Genomic DNA, 21,725 nt, shown 5'->3' on the forward strand with positions numbered 1-21,725 from the left:
TCCCTATTACTCCTTTCCCACACTTTGGAGGACTCATTCCGGGACCTATGAGAAGTGACATAACTTGAAAACACTTGCATTATGTTCCCCTAAGTATGGACTTCATATGCCCTGAAGACATCTCCTGTAGAATATCCTTAAAAAGTTCCCTTTTTCCATTAGCGCGGATCCACAGTGTATTACTCGCGCCAATGGGGGAAATCCTCCAAAGAGGGCGCGCCAGTTGGCACTCTGTCTCAGAGTTATACCCGCGCCAACCGAGTTTGGAAAAGCTTTTTAACAAACGCACGCCCGAAGGTTTTTTCCTTTCGACTCATGAAGCTTTTTAAGGATAATGCCAATCTCATGGATGTCGAGATTCATCATATCTCCCTTTCCTCTATCCATAATATCTTTTTGAGGATAATGCCAATCCCATGGATGTCTTGATTCATTGTATCTCCGCCTCCTCCTCCATATATAAAAGCTTGTTCTGTTGCATTTGACAAGCTAGTTTTTGAGCATAGGGAGAATTATACTGTCAGAAGTTTGAGAGATTGCTGTAAGAGTCTTCTTTGCATTCATAATCAAAGAGAGAGAGGCTTGTTCCAAATCCCGAAAATCTTTGCAAGACATATGTAGCTGATCACCCAGCCAAAGGAGGATTTGACGTCAGAACTATGGTTGTATTCTCCTTTGTTGATTATCAATAATAGATGACTATCATTATGGTTCCATTCTTGTTGTTCATTGTGATGATGTTTGAGTTATATCTTTTCTGACCGATATATAATTGCATCTATTGGATTTTATGGTTGTATTTGTGTCGTTCTTTGCATGTGCAGGTGTCCATTCACGGAGATCGTGAGGATCGTGACCGGCCGGAGCAAAGGAACGGGAGTGTCAACTCTTCTACAACACTAGCGTTGGAATCCAAGTAGGCTCTCATAATCCACCATTAATTTTCAATTAGGAACTTGCATGATAGCATTGTTTGATTGTTGCTAGACCCATTTTGGGCTGGTGGGGATTGCCTCTGTCCACAGAGGGGATTTACCTCTCCAACAACAAGGTCCATAAAGTGAGTTGTATTTCTAGCAGTGTGTCACCAATGTTGTAGCGCCTACAACTACCCTCCAAAAATTTTCCTCGCATGAAAATTTCGAAGCCTACCTTGGATCCTGCGATCGATCGTCCTTGGTCACCTGTTGGTAAGTTGATGATCTCAAGCCTCCCCTTCTTGATCTTAAGAGTCATTCATGTTCTCATATTTATGCAGCATGTGTCATCTTTGGGCATAGGGATTATTGTTTGGCATGCAAGGGGAATGTTGTTTTGCATCAAGGGAATCGTGTGCGTATGAGTTTTTATCATCACATAGACATGTTTCAAACTCACTTCACATACTCTTATCATGAAGGTTGTTTCATCATGATGAGTATGTTTTATACATTATGGATGGTCTACGTTGTATCACTATGTGTTCATGTGTGATCATAGTCGAGTCCTATCACTGTTTACATCTGTGTCACTGATTTCACAATTAGCGATTTCCTGAGCAACCTAGCCTCATCTAGCTTCTCAGAATTGTGCACTTTACTTCTGCAACCATCAAGATTTATTCCTTTCCTATTGGAACTCTGCAGTGCACTGAGACCACAACTTCCCTTGGCATCCAAAACTGGCAGTGTTTTCCTCCAATGTCCTTCCCAGTCGGAACTTGCTGTCATCAGAAACTACGCATGATTGTCTGACGGCTGCACAGTTTGCCTTGCAACTTGAAACTACGCAGATGCGTCCTCTTGGAACCCATCCCACAATAGTTCCTTGCATCCATAAATTGTAAAGTACTACCTCTCAGCTACTCGGGCTGCACTGCACTCAAAAACTAGCATGAATCACTGCTCGTTGAAGCTGCCTTGATCTATCTCTCAGTGACTACGGGAAAAGGTGTCATGCTGCATCAATCCCAAGGAGTTGAGGAGAAGGACCAAGAGACTAAGTGATGGAAAAATATCCGTAACGCATGCAAACTTCATCGGATGCATGATCATCTTGACGATAAGTATGGTAAGTAAAGAAGACCTTTCGAAGTACATCTCTTAATTGAGTTTGCAGGACTGCTTGTCATTGTCATATCAACATGTCTTCAATAATATGCATGTGTGCAAACACAAAAGTCATTTCATGTGTTTCCTCTACATGTCTTGCTTCATTTTCGCTTGTTTAACCAACGCTCATCTTCAGCATGTTGATTGCTATGACATGCTTGTGACCTTGTTTTGGTGATGTTGAAGGTTTGTCTTTGTGTGTATGAGTTGTGTTCACTATGTAAACATATACTGCACTCACACACAAAGTTGTAAAAAATGTTGTGCAAGTGTTGTCACGGTCATTTAATAATCTATCTCAAGTGTCACACTTGCCGCTCTTAACCTTTAGGCAGTCACACTAAGACATGTTGTCTTATTGGTTTGAGGTGTCTTGTCATTGATTCATGTTGAGTGTGTGTTCACAAGATAATGTGTACATGAGTTCACTCACTCACACACTTAACCATTGTTTCAGAAAATCTGTCGATTGGACCTCCACTGAGCTGCACTGCACAGTCTCAGCCCTCAGTGACCAAGCACTATTTCCTCGAACTATGCTGATCTTGAGGCTTCCCTCCACGCAGTCTGCACTACACAATATTGGAATCAACTTGGCTAACTGTCACTAAGAACAACGCAGAAATTGCCGAAGAAACCATCTTAGTCTATGCTTCTCGAAAGCCTGTCCATTAAGCCTCCTGCTGGTCAACTGGAGAATTGGACATGAGCAATGACCCAGGGCTGCACTCATCTCAAAACTGTGCAGAAGTTGTTAGACTTCCTGCCTGCACTGCCTGAAGAAATTGCGCAGACATGAGCGACAGGAACTCGTTGCATGTCTCTACACTGTCCGAGGAAATTAGGCAAATGTGTCAGGTAGTCCCCCTATCGGCCTACTTTCCACTCCTCCTAAAAATTGTGCAGTTTTCATGGATATTCCACCTGCTTCGTGGCACCCCACTCAGCCGAGAAATTGCGCAGACATGTCCTGCTTGACTCCCCCTGAGATATGCGTAGTTCTGACTAGAATGCTGCCACAGCCCGATCCCGACGTCCTGCTAAACACTGTGCAGTATTCACTTCCAGTACTTTCTGCTACCCACACTGCCTCCCCAGAAAAACTATGCAATTTTGTCTCCCAGCTGAGCCATCTCCCACAGATGTCATTGTTGTCATGGACTAATCAACTGCGCCTCTTAATGACCTCTACGTTGTTTTTCCTGATAGTCTCCCAGAGCCTTGCATCCCAGCCTGACATGTGCTCTACTTTGTTTTAGAGATTTTTCCTCTCTCTCAGTCACCTGCACCTGGAAACAAAAGGCAATGAATCATGGTAAACTAGGGGATTTCTCAATTTGATTTCATCTCGTCATGAGTGACTGCAGAAACAGGTGCATGGATTAGACATGGTGTGATGACGAACGAGATGAACAAGGAGTGCATTCTACAAGACTTGCTCACAGTTGGATGAACACACGAAGCATAACAAGTAGCAAGTGAAGGAGACACATTCACATGCATGAACCATCAAGCAAATACCAAACCCATTGAAGACTCAACGCACTTTTCCATGCGAAGTGAAGCTATGGTACACCACAAGCACAATCATCACTCAGCAGCATAGCATCTCGACATGAACAACATAGCCAACATGTGCATACCAATAGTGTCATGTTGAGTTATTTCATGAATCGCCTTGCCCACATCACTACTTTGGGTCATACTTGTGTAATCAATGTAATATAACGTGGAAGTCCAAGAGACCCACAGATGAAGTTAAATAGTCAGTAAGTAGAACAGGCGTGAGGGAAGTCGAACAATCACAAGGGTCAGTTTCACCGTTGGCTAAATATGCCCCCTCATTTGTACATGCAAAAGACTTTTCACCTTGGCTCCTCCCACATAGCCTTGAGAGTTTGTAGCCTTTTCTTTGAGGATCGAGAAGTGCCTCCAATGCCCCACTACTGGGGTTAGTGATGTATGATGTACGGATGTGCCTTGGAACTTTCCCTTAATTCAGAAGCCTGTTAATAGGCCAGCACGTTTTCACACATGTATTTTATTCATTTATAAGGCTATTCTTTAGACGTCTGTAATGCATATTGCTTTAACCTATACTAATATAGTTGAACTATTTCAGTTGTTTTAGTTCATATGCTGTTGGAAATGTGTTGTATCAGTTGTTATCATTATCTCACCCATGTGGACTACTTCGTCGGACACTAGGCAAATTCATGCTTGTAAACTTGTTATAACGATCGTCGCACTCGTGTGGACTACTCCGCTGGGTGTTGCACGTGTTATTTGTTCACTTTTTGTTTATGGCTACCACATCCGTGTGGACTATTCCGCCAGAAGCTGTGCAGATTCTGCTGTGTTGTGTGTCTCTAACTAAGTTGGGATTATTCCCTTTCGACTTGAGACTCACTCTCACCCTCTCCCTCTGCAGTGAAAGAACTTTGACACAAGCGAAACTAAGCACTCAGCAGGCACATGAACCTCGTCGTTTGAAGACTAAATGAACCATTCTCATGTGATGACAATCAAGAGATAAGGCATATCTTTAAGATAATAGAAACAGGGCCATCGCACTGGAAGGGACTCCTACACCAAACGGTGTGAGGTCTAGTTGGGACTTCATACCAGGGAGATTCCCTCAATGTTGGCGGGTCCAATGCTGTCAACACTTGGTTAACCATGTGAATCGCCTCAACTACTCCAGAAAACAACGTGCCCTGCCCATGGCAACTGCAATTGCCAAAAGTTACCTATTCAGCTAGAATCAAGAGCCATCTATGATACCTTTACCCCTTACCTTCCCTTGTTTACCAAGTAGCACACCCTCCAAATAGCTATTTGACGAGGTCAAGATTCTCTAATGTACTCCCCTCTCTAAGAAGGTCACCACTTACCAACATTCTCAATTAACTACCCAACCATTCTCCATTAGATACACAATAGGGATCAACACATCACATATACTATACAGTCCTCGCTGGTCAGCCTAGCCAGAGAGGTTTTGATTAACTAGCCAATGAGGTTCTGATCAATCACCTTATTTAATGAGTTGTTGCACCTACTTGAAGTTGCATTATGCGCTCAGTTCTATGGCGATGTCAGGTGGAAATCATGTAAGGGAGGCCCTTGCATGAGGTCCACATGCATATTATTGTTTTTAATTTTTAATTTTGGCTTAAATTTCCAAGTTATTCTGTGTGCATAAAACATGCATAAAACTCTGATTAATATAATTTGTACATGGGTCATGCCCAAGCGGACTACTCTTAGAGGAGTGAGCTTGGGACAAAGGTGAAGAAGAGTACTTTGTTAATATGGGACACAGGGATCCTGCGCACTAGTAGCCAATTTGCACCTTAGGTTATTTTTCCAAATATTTCTAGTGCCATGAGTAATTTGTTTGCTATTACCCTATTCTTGTTTCAAGTATGGTTTTGAAGTGAATTTAAGGTAAGTACAAGTCCTGGCGTAAGGTTGTTAGATATGTTCTTTTCTTTTTCTTCGTAGAATTATTCCTTAAGGTTTAGAATTCAATGCTCTCTATATCTTCTCTTGTCTGTCTTCTAAACTGCTCATAATGTGGTTTTGATGTTTGGGCACTCATAATATGATTGACATATTATGTTGATTGACTGTGTATCTCACAACTTTTTTGGCAAATTCAATGCTCTTTATATGTGCTCATCTGTGTTTTAAACTGCTCATAATGTATAAGTGAAATAAAGACAAAGTATTAATGTTGACTGAATAACGATGTTTATACTCGATAAAAACTATAATGATGAGAAGAATAATCTATGTAGTGCTGGAATTTCACTTTCACGTTACTGGCAACATTACGGTTAAGTTTTCTTACTATTTCACTTTCACAATACTAGTAAGGTTATGTCTAAGTTTTTTTACTATTTTATCTTAATGTTAAATATTTTAATTTATTGAATTAAGACTTTTGTGATCATTATCAAGTTTTTGAGATATGTTTTTGGTGATAATTGCATCAAAATTTATTTGTCCATGCCTTTCGAACCAACGCGTGTGGTTTATCGTTACGACAAGATGAAGAACCAGATCATGGAACCAACGCGTGTGGTTTATCGTTACGACAAGATGAAGAACCAGATCATGGCATCAACTTAACTAGAGAGACCTAGCATTCCAACGGCTAAAAAGAAACAACTACTTTTGTCCATAAGGAACGGCTAAAAATTGACTGGGCAACAACTACATTTGACTCGAGAAGGAGTTGGGGAAAAATTAGATAATTAAATAATTAATTAGTTACTTTATTAGAAATATAATTAATTAGTTAGATTTATATATTTTAATTAAATCTATATGAAACCAAATATATCTGCTTTTAATTAATTAAAATTTTATGAACTAAAAACATTAAAGTTAATAACTAATTTATTATCCTCTTAAATAAACTAAATATTAATGAAATTAAATAAATAGTTAATTTGATTACTAAGTTTATTTTTATGTAATGAAATAAGTATTATTTTTACAACTAAATAAATTCATATTAATACTAACATGTGAAGTACTAGGATAAAATGTAAATATTTATTAAAAAATTAATTAATCAGTTAATTTTATTTATATATTTCATCTAACCACAACAAAACCCATAATACTACAGGGAATTTTATAGGATAATATATCAATAAATAAATAATTAGTTAATATGATTACTATGCCTATTTATATGTGACCAAATATGAATTAACCTCTTTAATAACCAAATAAAATGTATATAAATTCACATTAATATTAATGTATATAATGTTAGGGTAAAAAATAAAGTTTGTTAAATAATTAATCAAATAGTTAATGTGATTAATTTGTTTATATCTAATTGAACATGTTACTAATTATATTAAAAGATAAATAAGAATTAAACTTAAATGTATATCCATTAATCAAATAATTAGTTTACAAGTTATCTAAACATGAAAGCTTATAATTCTAAACTTAATTATTATTTATATATCATATTTATTAAAAACCTTAAGGCTAAAGAAAATGATAAAATTTAAGAACTTAAACCAAGAAAATAAACAAGTAATAGCGAAGGGATCAAAATCATAATAATTACAATTAAAAAGCAAATAAATTTTTAATAAATATATGATTAATTAAAAGAAATGAGTACCAAACAATACTTCAAAATAGGGGAAATTCAAACAATCTAGAAGATGAGGGAATAAAATCAGAAAAGAAAACAAGAAGAGGGGAAAAAAGAGGTGCTAAGAGGAAAGGGCAGGGATCCAACAATTGATAATCTTCCAGCAATCATCCCTGTTGAGATTTCTCGACCTCCTTTCAATTTCTATGGCCTCCTTAAAGATGCGGTGATGAAAATGAGCAATCTTAGCAATAACATGGGCCTCTCCAATACATATATGATGCTTAGTCTTCTCTGCGTGCTCTGTGTAATGCCCCACTTAAATCTTATCCTGGAAATTTTATTAATGTTTACATTATCTGAAAATATTGAGAAATATTGGTCTAATATAAAATTCATGATTTCTATTATTCAAATTCCCAACTTATCTTCTCAAATTGAATCCTAGGTAGGATATGGTTTCCTTCCATTATTTCAAATAATATATGAACTCATCTCACATTCCCTAATGTACCGTCACGTTTACTAGGGAAAAGACATGGTCCTCTCCATTTAATTACATCTCACATTCCCCAATGTACCCTCACACTTACTTGGGAGAAGACATGGTCCTCTCCAACTCATTATCAATATATATATTCATCTCACATTCCCCAATGTACCCTCACATTTACTTGGGAGAAGACATAGTCCTCTCCATATATATATATATATATATATATATATATATATATATATATATATATATATTCATCTCACATTCCCAAATGTATTTTCAAATTTACTTGGGAGAAGACATGGTCCTCTCCCATTAATTTGCCAATTTTATATTCATGTCACATTTTCAAATGTACTCCTAGCTTTACTTAGGAGAGGAGAAGTCAACTGTAAGGATGGATGAGAAGTTAATGACATTAATGAGGGATGGTTGAGATGGAGAAGAGAGGGAGGGTATAAAAGGGAAGGGGGAAGGGAGAAAAGGGGAGGTTGGGTCTTGCTTATGATTTTGGGGGGTTGATTGTGATTTTAGGATTTTTTGTAATTTTTGGAGACCTTAGGAACTTGTGGAGGTTTCTTGGGTTGTTGAGAGGAGGGAAATATTGTTCATCTTGGTCTAGATCATTCATCTTGGACACACACACTATATCTGGTTGGACTTGAGCTCGGAGAGCTAGGGAACCTGTGGAGGTTTCTTGGGCTAGGGATTATTTCCTAGTTGGCTAGGAGGTAAATCTAGTTGGGTCCATCAAGAGGAGCATTTAGTAGGAGCAGTAGGACAAAGGCATCTCAACCAGTCACTGGTACAAGTATTCGCCCATAGATTACTCATGTAAATTTTATTAAAATGAAATATTCACCATAAGTTATAAGGATTAGAATGTAAATGTTAAATTTTATTTGTTTAAAAGTCTTGTAAGTAAGTAAATTATTGCCTCTTATTGCATTTAAATTCTTCAGAAATAGATATGTTAACAGACCCTAGGATAGGGCTCTTACATACGGTATCAGAGCTTAGGTTCAAAATCTGGACCCAAAACCCACTAAACCCAAATTCCTCTATAAGAGCTTATAGCCCTCGTAAGGATTCATAATCCTAATATATGGATTCTTCAAATTGCCATCCAAAGCCCACCTTGAACTCACACTGAAATCGTGAGAGTGGAGTTAATCGGCATTGGGAAATCGTAATAATCTAGCTTATTTCCAGCAGTCTGTAAGCATCGTCAGGTCTGCCTGCTAAGCAGAACCCATCAACAAGCAAACCATAAGTTATTTCATTAGGCTCAAATCCTACTACCTTCATTTTCGTAAACAGGTCAGCAGCCAAATGTACATAACCAGACTTGCACAAAAAGTTTACAAGCGTGTTTAATGAAACAGTATCAAGTCCAAAGCCGGCACTATGCATCTTCTCGAGTATCTTCTCTGCAGATTCCATATCCCGTGCCTTGCAAAAGCCTTGCAACAGGACATTATATGTATAGCGGTTGGGAGCCACACCATTCTGGCACATTTCGTTATACAAGTTGCATGCGTCTTCGAGTCTACCTGCTCTAAAAAGTCCATGAGTAATGGCAGTAAAAGCAACAACGTCAATCAGACAATTTTCTTTCAAAGCATTCCTGAATAATTTCATGGCCTTATTAATTCAGAGTATTGGGATTGGCATGACAGTCAGTTAGTTCTCCTTAGCTTAGCGGGCATATTGGCAGCTTGCATTGTTCTGTTCCTTCCAATGGGGATGGCGGGGTGGCACCTCAACCAAAACAGAGTGCTCTTCTTCAGCGCGGCTCTCTTCATAACCTTAGCAGTAGGGGTTCATCTCATGCCCTATTTTCCAAGTATGGATATAGGTGGCACACTCTGCAAAGTTGTCTACTTTGAGCCAGCTAGAGAATTGTTTTCTCCAGGTGTGACTTTTGGCCAGAGTAGGAATGATACCAAACAATGGAGTCATGCAGTAGAGGGCCGAAACGGGGCCCGGGGTCGGCTTTACAATGCTTCAGAGGGTCTATTTCCTGTTCTGCTTGTTTGGAGGCGGTTACAGACAAGGGCGACATGTCAATTGCCAAGCTCAGGTGTAGCCACCAGTTTCATCTAGAGGTGAAAAATTCGTCCATATTGGTGATTGAATATGAAGTCTGGGGATAGCTGATCAAATTTACGTCCTCACAATTACTAATTTCTGGTCATAGTTTTATGGGCTAACAGTTGCAAGATTTTGCCAAATAGTTTCCTAATTTCCCATTTTTCTGAGTTAAAGACCCCTGTTGACTTCTTTTTTTTCTGATGCTGAGTTTTGATACATTGTTATAAGGGATGTTAGGGATATGCTTGTGAGAAAGTATATGCACATTCAAAGTCTTGTTATCGCATGAAATTGACCATTGGAAATTTATTTCCAATGGGTTTGAATGAATACTTGGGAAAATTGCGTGTGTCGCTTCACACAGTACCTCTTGCTTTGGGCTGGTGCTTATTAGCCTCAAGATGGCATCCCCTAGTGAGCTGAAGTAAAATGCTTGTGCACTACAAAATACTTCAAATCTGCAAGATATACTCCCATAAATCTCCATCAGCTTTGATTTTATGCAATTAACTGCTTGATTGTAACAAGTACAATTGAGATTTACAGTAAGGATATAAACTCAACGTTATTCTCACGTAAATATGCAGTTATTCAGTTCAGATATGCAAGGCTGAGTTACAGATCTGCAAGTCTAAATCTGAAAAATTGGCAAACAAAAGTCGGCAAACAAACTTCTTCTATTTACTTGTTTTTACCTGTGCCTTAAATCAAATGAGCATGGAGTCAAATAAGAAGAAAAAATTGATCAGGTAAGAGATATACCTGAGGCCAATTGATTCAGAAAATTCCATATCAAATCAATTGGATTCATTCTTAAACAAGAATTGGTAGCGAAAAAAGTTTACTTTTTTCCAGAGCCTGTCAATACAAATGATGAAGATATCGACATCACACCATTAACACTTCAGGGGATGAATTATCACTCTTCAAGTACTTTACCCACATCATGCTTTCGGACACAATCATGTGAACACCATGAAAGTGACTTCCAAATACTTACTCACAAATTCACTTATTCAATTTGACATGGAAGCAGTCAGAAGTATGGAATTGAATAGCAATTGGACTCAAGAAATAGTCAATGATTGTCTCAATCAACTATTCATCTCTTATAGGCTGAGAATGGGAGTCTAGAAACTGCAAAGCAAGTGACCAACAATAGACTGACAGAAAGTATGCCATGGATAGAGGAAAGGAAGAGTAAAAGCATTCTATGAATGGATAAGGGAATTTCCGAGGAAAGCTTGCCCTGAGAGTAAAGTTTCCAGAGGAAAATTCATGGAATAAAATATTTCTATAATTGCAACTCAACTTCAAAATAGCTTGCTTAGAGTGCAGGTTGAGTCAAAGATATCCTCTCAAGTGTGGATGCACTAGCCATGAGTAGATGCTGCATATCAACAAGCTAGTTCATCCCTCATGATTCCTCTCAAGTGCGGCGAACTCTTCCATCACCTCCAAGTGGATGACACATGTCCACAAGTTGATTGCACCACATTTGTTGTCCTTGGGAAAAGCAAAAAACATGAGCTAATTTTTGATACTAGAAAAGTGATCTTGAGTACCTGCAATTTTTAGAAAAAGAGAAACAAGAAGCAGCCCTGATTTCCATGTCCTTTGATCATCACCAAATTGAACCATATGCATATTTGCATAAAAGGTTTCTAGGAATATGATTGGATTCCAGAAGTATCAGCCTTCTAAAAATATAAAGTTCCCAAACTAGCAAGTGTCAGAATCTGAAGTTACCCTGCTGAGGCATTCTCCTCCCTATGCATGTGTAAGGTATTGCATGTCACATGTGCATGATAAATTTGTTGAACTGAAGAAGAATGTTGCACTGTTTATTGGTGTAAATGTGAACTGATGCACTGAATATGATGGCCTTCTATCCAGCTGTAACAAATTTTGGAAAAAGATCTTGGACTAATTTGAACAATGGAACCAAGAAGATGTACTCACAAAAGTGATGGTTTTAACAATTGAACTTATATGAGAAACTAATGTGTTAATAAGCCCAAATACAGACCTTTTCCAAAATATCATTCAAATTTATCTTCATGACGTGACAATTGTGCTGATCTTTAGTGCTATAGCACTGATGGGGATGTAATACTTTGGATTTGAATACCACCTCATACGGCTCCTCCTTCCTTTATAATGGTTAATATGGGGAGTAATTGGGATTAGGAAAAAATATTCTGACCCATATTATGAATTAACCAGGTTATATTTGATTAGATTGTGTGAATATATAATGATGCAATTCTTTTTCAAGTGTTTGGCCATGCCCGTTGAGTTTGTAATACACCATATATTAAATGATGTAAATATCATGTTCAAATTCCTAGCTCAGAGACAAAGGGGAAGGCTAGGAAATGAGACGTCTAAACTTAGTGGCATTTTCTAGTTACCATAGGTTGACATGTTAGGTCTGTAATATGATATGTCAAGTTCTTATATTACGTGTATATATGTGTGTGTGTGTGTGTGTGTGCGCGCGCATGTACATGGTAAAGAATACAAGGCATATGGGGATGCTATGAACTAACAAGAAGGGAAAATGGGGGTGGAAAATATGAAAGAGTTACTTATGATGCCTATCATACTCCACTTTTGGGGTTAGGCCTCTCATGTTATCCACTTGTGTAAGATAGTTGGTAAGTAAAGATGGAGGTATGCATGTCATGTTCTCCACTTGGTTGTAGTAGTGGGCATGTGTGACATAGGAATCAATGTCTTTCTCTGCCATGATAGTTGAGTTAGTGGAGCACACCCAATATTTCTCCCACTTGTATTTGTTAGTAAATCATTAAAGTACTTATATTATGCTCCGATATTGTTTTTCAGCCAGTGTAGAGTGTGCTAATGGGGTGACATACCTTTTGAACTATTGAGACATGATTCCTTTAGCAAGTGGACTGTCAAATGTTATTCTCCAACTTGAATAATCTCCCATGTAAGTCCTTGCCCAACTATTTCCTATAACAAGAGAAGTTTTTTCTTCATTCCTTCACCCAAATTTTCCAGTGTTACATAGTTGTTATGTTTATGTTTTCATTGTGTTCACGATGTTGTCCTTGTGACAACAATATGTTATAACCATGTGCCTTTTGCTGAGAGAAGGCACTATAGATTGATTTATAGTCCAACCATGCTGAGTTGTGAGGGAGCCAAAACTATAGAACTCGTTAATGGTTTTCCTTGGTTTATGAACTGAAAGGGTTGCGTCACTATTCACCAAATTCGAACCACTACTTTGTGTCTTATATCCTTATTACCTAATCAACTAGGTAGTGAAGGAATTTCACAAGATATAGAGGTGGTTGGAATTACTTAAGCTTGAGATTGAGTGAGCTCAAGAGGAAAGAGGGTAAGTGATATGAAGTGTGAGATCACTCTTCAGCCAGAGGTAAATATGTGTCAAATTTCCAATCAAAAACATATATATATATATATATATATATATATATATATATATATATATATATATATATATATATATATATATATATATATATATATATATATATATATATATATATATATATATATATATATGAAAGAAAGAAATAAAGAGAAAGGAGTCTGAAAAAGAAATTGAAAAATCTTAATTCCAAAATAGTTACTAATGATGAAGTATACATATGTCAAAGTTAAGTGCACTTTGAGGACGAAGCAACCCTTAAGGGTGTGGCAATGTAACAAACATAATAATAAGTAATAATTAATTAAAATGTGTAAAGATGTGTCTTATCAAAGAGACATCTCTTCATATGAAAGGGCACCCTGCCTAGTATTTATAACGGGACCCCTCATTTAGAGTACATTTGTTTGAATAGTCCTTTCAACCACTGGTTTGTACTCTTATCACTTGAGATATCTCCTTAAGCATAAAGAAACCCAATAGTGATGGACAATGTAGAATGAAAAGATCCGACTGCAGGGTTCTGTCATTATTCCTATAGTCTTGTTTTCCATTCCTTTCTAGCCTTTCAGATCTATGCTCCCGTGTTTGTCTCCAAAGCTTTTCAAGAGTTCATGGTATGCCTGATTTAGAGTTTTGGAGACTTGTTTTACCATAAGTACTGACAATAGGTATCCAATTATCTGTGATTGACAGTAACTGCTTTTCCAATGAACCAACCAAAACGTGTCTGTTTCATCTTACACAACCAATCAGATTCAAGTCCTTCTAGGTGTAATGGGGAAAATCAGATTTTCTAATAATTCTTCATAGGATTTAATAAAAATAAAGACGAAAGCTTGCCTATTCAATCTCTTGGTTTAGAGGCTTGCTGATCTCATCAAATTTGGGAGTGGGAAATCTCTCAAGTAATTCCTGATTGATACGGTTTCCTTCTTGACTATATAGATTGTCATGATTTCCGTGATTAAGCCTCCCATCAATTTTCCCTGCAAAAGCGTTTCAATTATGATCATGTGGACTTATGTTTTTCTTTTCCATTCTCGGGGTCTGATATGATCTTCTTCACCCCCACACCCATTTCATTCATTGCAATGTGCCCAGACTTGCCTCCCTTGGCCATCGTGGCACTCCAATCAAATTTCTGCTACATTTTCTGTTTGGATTTACCAGCTCTGAGTCCCTTTGGCTTCTAATGACAAAACCTAGAATTTCTAAACATGCGGAAATAACCCTTCATAACCATAATTCATTATAAAAATCCACCCCAAATTCATTATCAAGCTTCTTAATGACATTTCCATCAATTAGAGTCAGTCCCTTAACAAAATTCTCAAATATAATTGACAGATATACGAACACAGTTAAACCACATATATATAAAACAAACACTCTTCTTTTATCATGAATTATCCACCAAACAGGTCGTAGAGGAGTGATCCACCACCCAACCATAGGATGCTGTTGTAGGTTCCATTTGCAAGCAGAGCTATGAGACCACAAGGGCAAATGATGGTTGTTAGATTATCTTCTTGCTTAACCCAACCCCAAATGTGCAGAACAGTCAAAACCATACAGCTACCATGATTGGAAACTGTTCCAGATTTCTTACACAACTACTAATCAACTATAAGCCTAATCTTCTTAGCCAGACACCACACAAGATCATGATCTCCTTTCGCTACCTTACAATCAATTTGGAATCCATTCCCTCTAGTGGTCTAGTGTAGGCATGAAGAGTTTGTGCTGTTGATTGTTCTATAGGAATACTTGGAATTGGTAGACTGTGACTCATTTGCAGTGAACAATTGGTTAAGATTGTTGAAATTTATTTCATGGTACACATATCTGCACTTCTTATGAGAAAAATGCTAACTAAAACCAGTCTAAACTACTTTCCAAACAATGTATTGTTGAGAGTTGAGACTCAAAAATCTGGACTGAAAACTTCACAGTTGTAGACACTGGTTTAATGGAAAACTCGGAGCATTGGATTATTAGTACTAACTCTGCATAAAATCTCCATCTATAAATTATTAAATTATGACAGCAAGCACTATTGCAGCTCCCAATTGCACATTTGTTTATTAACTTAAAAGGAAGAATCACAAAGCAAAAGTTAGCTCAAAAACTGATGGTCTCACACTCCTATCTACAAAATGTCCTGCCTCTCTTTATAGATCTAGAGAGATTAGGGTTACAACTTACAATAACTAAACCAGTGCATCCCTGTGGTGCTGCTAGGCTAGACTAATGTGCCCAGCCTTCAGGGATAATTCCCTCGATAAGAGCACCCACTAAAGAACTAGGCACATGCATGTACCTTCTCGTCAATGAGATGTCAAAAACCAGACCAGGGTAAGCAGATTCTGCCAGTGCACCTTCCTGCATGAGTAATAGTGTTAGAGTTCATGCACCCCAACTGGAGGATGATTGTGGCATGTATACATGCACATTCCTTGCGATCTGCACCCTCACTCAAACTCCTCATACAAGTGCTCTAACTACCTAGGTATCTGCGCCCTACTCTAAGAATAGATCATGCATGTGTTCTAACTTACTGAACTGAAATCAAAATGAAAACTGAACTAAACTGGAACTTTTTAGTTTGGAACAACAATGAACTGACCACTGATCTAAACTGGAACCTTCTAAATTTGGCACAACAATAAATTGATTGTAATCGATGGTTGCAAAACTTCAGCATGCATGCACCATCTGCCTCTCTACATAACTGCACCTCACTCACACTCTGGTGCTTACAAGCACCCAGGCAAACTGTTGTCATAACTGTTGCTATGTGGACATGTTGCTAGACTTGCTCATTGTGTGTATACCTTGGTGCGGTGGAGAATAGGAGAAAATTGAATCCCATTAATGTACAAACATAGGAGAAAATTGAAGTGGAAATATAAAAAACCAAAATAAAGGAAATTAGACTACAGCATAGCAATGTTAAATAAGAATTAAATATGAAATTATATAAACGCAACAGCTACATTCAAGCATATAGTGATATCTCAGGAGATCAGAAAAAGAGGTCATATTCTGATCTCTGGATAAGGCCGTATCCAGAGTCTCAGTCACTATTTTCACTTTATAATTACACAGATATGTAGAGAATAAATTGGAGTTGTTACATAGTTCCAGAAACAGACCAGTCGAGTGAAATTAAATTCAAAAGGACGACAAATCCAATGATATTCTCAGAAGACTCTTTTTTTTTTTTTGAGCTAAACTAGGTAAAATAAGAGGAGACAGTGCCCTATGTAATTCTGGAGATCCATAATCCATGTGCTTTTTCTTAATCTGGAATTGCAACTTAACCGAAGATAAACAACACTTAACCTAAAAGCACATCTAAATTTTGAAAGGATGACACCTTGCTAAGATGGAAATGCACCCCCAGCAAGGATGGTGCATGCATGCCTCTATCACAATAATTTCTACTAAGGGCATAAATGTCTCTGTTGCACAATAAGTGAGGTATTTTGGATTTACTTAAGCATACCACGTTGAAGGAGAATCACATTTGGAGATTTTGGAGTTTTGGAAAATATAGTTGATTCAGAGCAAGAGGATGATGACATCGATAGCATGCAGAGGGTGTTGATGAGGATCCCAATCTAGGAGATGATTGTGAGGATGTGTGGTAGTATGAATTTTTTTTATTGTAGAGGACATTTAGAGCCTCTATGTTTATGTATATTTTGGTTCATGTATGTAATTGCACTTGATGCCATTTTGCTATATTCACCCTCACATGCTATATACTTCAGAAAAGTTTGTATGTTTCGTGTCAAATGATTTTTCCATACATTGGTGTACATGAATATATGATTCTTTTATTAAAATTTGAATATTTTGTCTTTTACTGTTTACATATGATTCATTTTTTTTTCCTAGTTCTTGTTAGGTTTGAGATTTTGCAATTTCATTTTTGGACCAATTCCAGTTCTGATAAAATTGTTTCATACTAAACACAATCACATTCCCCAAGGCAATGCATATATTTCTTAACACTTTAACGCTAGCATGAGCCAAATGTTAAAAGGAAAAAAAGGGGTGGCAGTGATAAAAGAAAGTGAATGGACAAAAGTCTAGACTGAGCTCTACACCCCCTCATGATCTCTTACCCAGTTTCTAGCTAAATCACTATCTATCAAAATGAAAGGAACTTTGAATATCCCAAACCCCGATCAACAAAGAACTGCTTCATCTTTAAGGGGTCAATAAGGATTATCATGAACCAATGAAAACTTGCAATCCAAGCCATGTATGTAAAATTAATAATTAAAAGGCTCACAAGAAGAGTGGTAAAATATGTCGAGGAAAGGAGTAACTTAGGTCCCATGATTGCTCCTTTTTCACATTATAATACTCAAGGATATTGTGAACTCCATAGCCGATACAAGATAGTGGCATCCTCCATGAAGTAGACACCACACCATGTCATTGATCACTTATAGCCCAGGATCTGCTACTTGGGAGGATGCAGAGACTATGCGTCATGACTACCCCTCACTTTTTTTGAGCATCTGTGATGCCTATTTTGACTTAGATAGCTACCTATGTTAAGGTTCTATTTTGCAGTCCCATGTTATTTATTTATGAACATTATGTAATATTGATGCATTTGGTTTGACACATAAAACTACTTATATGAATCAATTGATAGATTTGATATTGATGATAGAAATGGTTGATGTATGGACTACATGTATAACTCACTTAGTGATGGATTATCTAGTGTGTAACTTATCATAATAATTTTGGTTCATATATAGCTCAAGTGGATATGATTTATCTAAATGAATGACTTAGTGATAATTCCCAGATTGAAATATGGATACTAGACTTAATAATGTGATGATTATGTGTCTTGTTGTTATATAAATGCATGAATGAGAGCTAACCCACAGGGGGAAAAGAACTATATGATAGCTGAGATCTACTCTTCCATTGAGGGAAGGACGAGACATCTCATGAGGAAGGTATAATGTACATTATTCTACTACATTTTGTATCTACTTGATATGCATTCTTATGACATGAATAAAATGCAAATGACAGGTGGCAAGATGACCTGACTGGATTATTCGATGACAAGTCCAACTACCTCTGTAGTGTGGTCCGTATTAGGGTATTAACCCTAGTTCTGAAGCAGGGGTGGAGGCATTTCACACCGTGTATCCTCTAAAACCTGGAATCGTGGGAGGGTAGTGGTGGACACGCTCCCCTAGACGTGTGATGACGGATTTCCAATCGCCTGCTGGGGAAGTTGGGTCGACATAGTCGACGCTTCCACCATGTTGGTTTTATCAGTGATTAGTATGGCTGTTGCCACTGATAAAGTAGCAGAGGACAGATAGGGTGGGAACGGAAGTAGGTCAGGATGGATAGGGGGATATAGATCAGTTGGAGACTCTTGATGGGAAGTAATGTCATTGTCTAACTTATCAAATTTCATTGCTATAACTCTCTCTGATTTGCTATGCTTTTGAACTCCTTGTATCTTTTCATTATAACTTCGGGATGAAGTTTTTTGAAGGAGGCGTGTACGTAATGCCCCACTTAAATCTTATCGTGAAAATTTTATTAATGTTAACACTATCTAAAAATATTGAGAAATATTGGTCTAATATAAAATTCATGATTTCTATTATTCAAATTCCCAACTTACCTTCTCAAATTGAATCTTAGGTAGGATATGGTCTCCTTCCATTATTTCAAATAATATATGAATTCATCTCATATTCCCTAATGTACCCTCACATTTACTAGGGAGAAGACATGATCCTCTCCATTTAATTACATCTCACATTCCCCAATGTACCCTCACACTTACTTGGGAGAAGACATGGTCCTCTCCAACTCATTATCAATATATATATTCATCTCACATTCCCCAATATACCCTCACATTTACTTGGGAGGAGACATAGCCCTCTCAATTTAATTATATATATATATATATATATATATATATATATATATATATATATATATATATATATATATTCATCTCACATTCCCAAATGTATTTTCAGATTTACTTGGGAGAAGACATGGTCCTCTCCCATTAATTTGCCAATTTTATATTCATGTCACATTTTCAAATGTACTCCTAACTTTACTTGGGAGAAGAGAAGTCAACTATAAGGATGGATGAGAAGTTAATGACATTAATGAGGGATGGTTGAGATGGAGAAGAGGGGGAGGGTATAAAAGGGAAGGGGGAAGGGAGAAAAGGGGAGGATGGGTCTTGCTTATGATTTTGAGTGGTTGATTGTGATTTTAGGATTTGTTGTGATTTTTGGAGACCTTAGGAACCTATGGAGGTTTCTTGGGTTGTTGAGAGGAGGGAAATATTGTTCATCTTGGTCTGGATCATTCATCTTGGACACACACACTACATCTGGTTGGACTTGGGCTCGGAGGGCTAGGGAACCTGTGGAGGTTTCCTGGGCTAGGAATTATTTCCTAGTTGGCTGGGAGGTAAATCCAGTTGGGTCCGTCAAGAGGAGCATTCAGCAGGAGCAGCAGGACAAAGGCATCTCCACCAGCCACCAGTACAGGTATTCCTCCATAGATTACTCATGTAAATTTTATTAGAATGAAATATTCACCATAAGTTATAAGGATTAGAATGTAAATAGTAAATTTTATTTGTTTAAAAGTCTTGTAAGTAAGTAAACTATCACCTCTTATTGCATTTAAATTCTTCAGAAATAGATCTGTTAACAGACCCTAGGATAGGGCTTTTACACTCTGCTAAGGCTGAAGACCGGCTCCTCCCATGCTTGATGTTGGCTGCGTGCTCACGAATCCTATGATTAATAGACCACCCATTTTCACCAACATAGGGGTCCCACACAAACATGGAATAACATAAATGCCTTTCATGTCCTTGGGATCAACAAGGTCTTTTACAGATCTTATGGAACTACAAATGGTGTTAAGGGGTCTAAATATTGAGGAAATATTTTAATTTAAATTAATTACACCGTAAGGCGTTCCCCTCTGAAAACAACTCCCCTACTTGCCATCGTGTACTGGTCACTGGCATTAGATCAAAATATTAAACGATTAAAAATATATTTACCATCAGATTAATAATTAAATAATAATAATAATTAATAATTAAAAAAATTAATAATAGCTAGCGAAAAGAAATTTTATACAAGCACATTAACTATTAGGGAAAACCCTCACGTGCCCATAACTGTGTTCACATTAAAGGCCAAATCCCCAACAACCCTTCTTCCTTAGTAACATATGCAAACCCTAGAAACCCAACGAGCCATCTCCTCCTTACGTGATTGAAATTTGTCTGGATACCGGTGGCTACCATGGCCTACCTTATAAAATATCATTGTCCTTTATGTCTGCGCAACTAAAATTCGAGGAAGCGCTAAAAGGTAATTGATATGCCATGAATTCTTATTCCCCATACTCCAAATGGATAGCTTGGCTTAAAGTCAATTTCAGTAGGGAAAATTTGAGTCATAAGAGAATTTATTTATTTTTTGGCCATGCATATAATGTTTTCTATTTTCTCAGTAATGGTGTATTCATTTTCCCTGTGTTTTCTTTTTATTACCCTACTTGAAACTGTATCTATGATATTTCAGCTGAACTACGAGTTTGTTAAGGTGCCACATCTTTCTTCTTGTTTTGGCAGTTTCAGTGAGTAATTTCAGAGATTCATTTCAAGTTAAGGGATATAATCTTTTTTCAAACTCCAGTGTAGGTTGATCAAGATTGAAACCCAGAATTTTACCCGACTACATAAGATTCAATGCCAACAACTCGAGATAAAGATCCTGAATCCATTTAGCGAGCAGCCCCGTTGAGAACTACTCATGTGGTGATTTCTTCAGCATAGGTAAAATATGGATTTATGTATAATGCCTCCATAGTTGTGATTGATGACTGTAAAAGTCATGAAGAGCTTAACCATGTAAAAATGACAGTGTAAATTGTATCTCAGTATCAAGGGCAACTAGAAGATCCTTAACCGAGTGGATTCAAGAATGTTGCCACTATGAACTAGGTGTTGCATTATGGGTTTCATCCCTGAGGATTTATTGTTGTTATAAAGTTGTATACATAAGAGTTGTATCACTTTTGCCTTTGACCAACTAATGTTCAAATGTGAATGTAGATAATGCATGAAGAGAGCAGAAAATAATTTATCCTTGTAGAGAATCTGTTGTATTCTACTACTTCTTCACTATTGATATCCATTTTTAAGGATTCTCCTTGTGTGAGATATTTGAAGTCAAGATTTGAGTGAAGGGGTTGAACTTTGATAGCTTTGCAAAGATACTTTCCATTGTTATGTAACCTATTTAATATATGTTCAAACTTACCTATTTTTTTTTACTACCGTAAGTACAATCTAATTATTTCTGCTATTATTACCCATGTGTATACTAAAATTGTATTCACTGCACAATCTCTTTATGTGAGCTTTACAATCCTCAA

General features: G+C 37.2%; 1 pseudogene; it reads right to left on the minus strand.

Moving 5' to 3' along the window:
• Positions 1 to 8,911: 8,911 nt before the first annotated feature.
• LOC149236035 (two-component response regulator ORR22-like) overlaps positions 8,912 to 21,725 on the minus strand; it is a 53,101-nt pseudogene continuing 40,287 nt past the window's right edge.

The sequence above is a fragment of the Pinus tabuliformis genome, chromosome 8 (genome assembly GCF_031772625.1).
Source record: "Pinus tabuliformis cultivar Carrire ecotype Pingquan chromosome 8, CPIR1, whole genome shotgun sequence".
NCBI lineage: Eukaryota > Viridiplantae > Streptophyta > Pinopsida > Pinales > Pinaceae > Pinus > Pinus tabuliformis.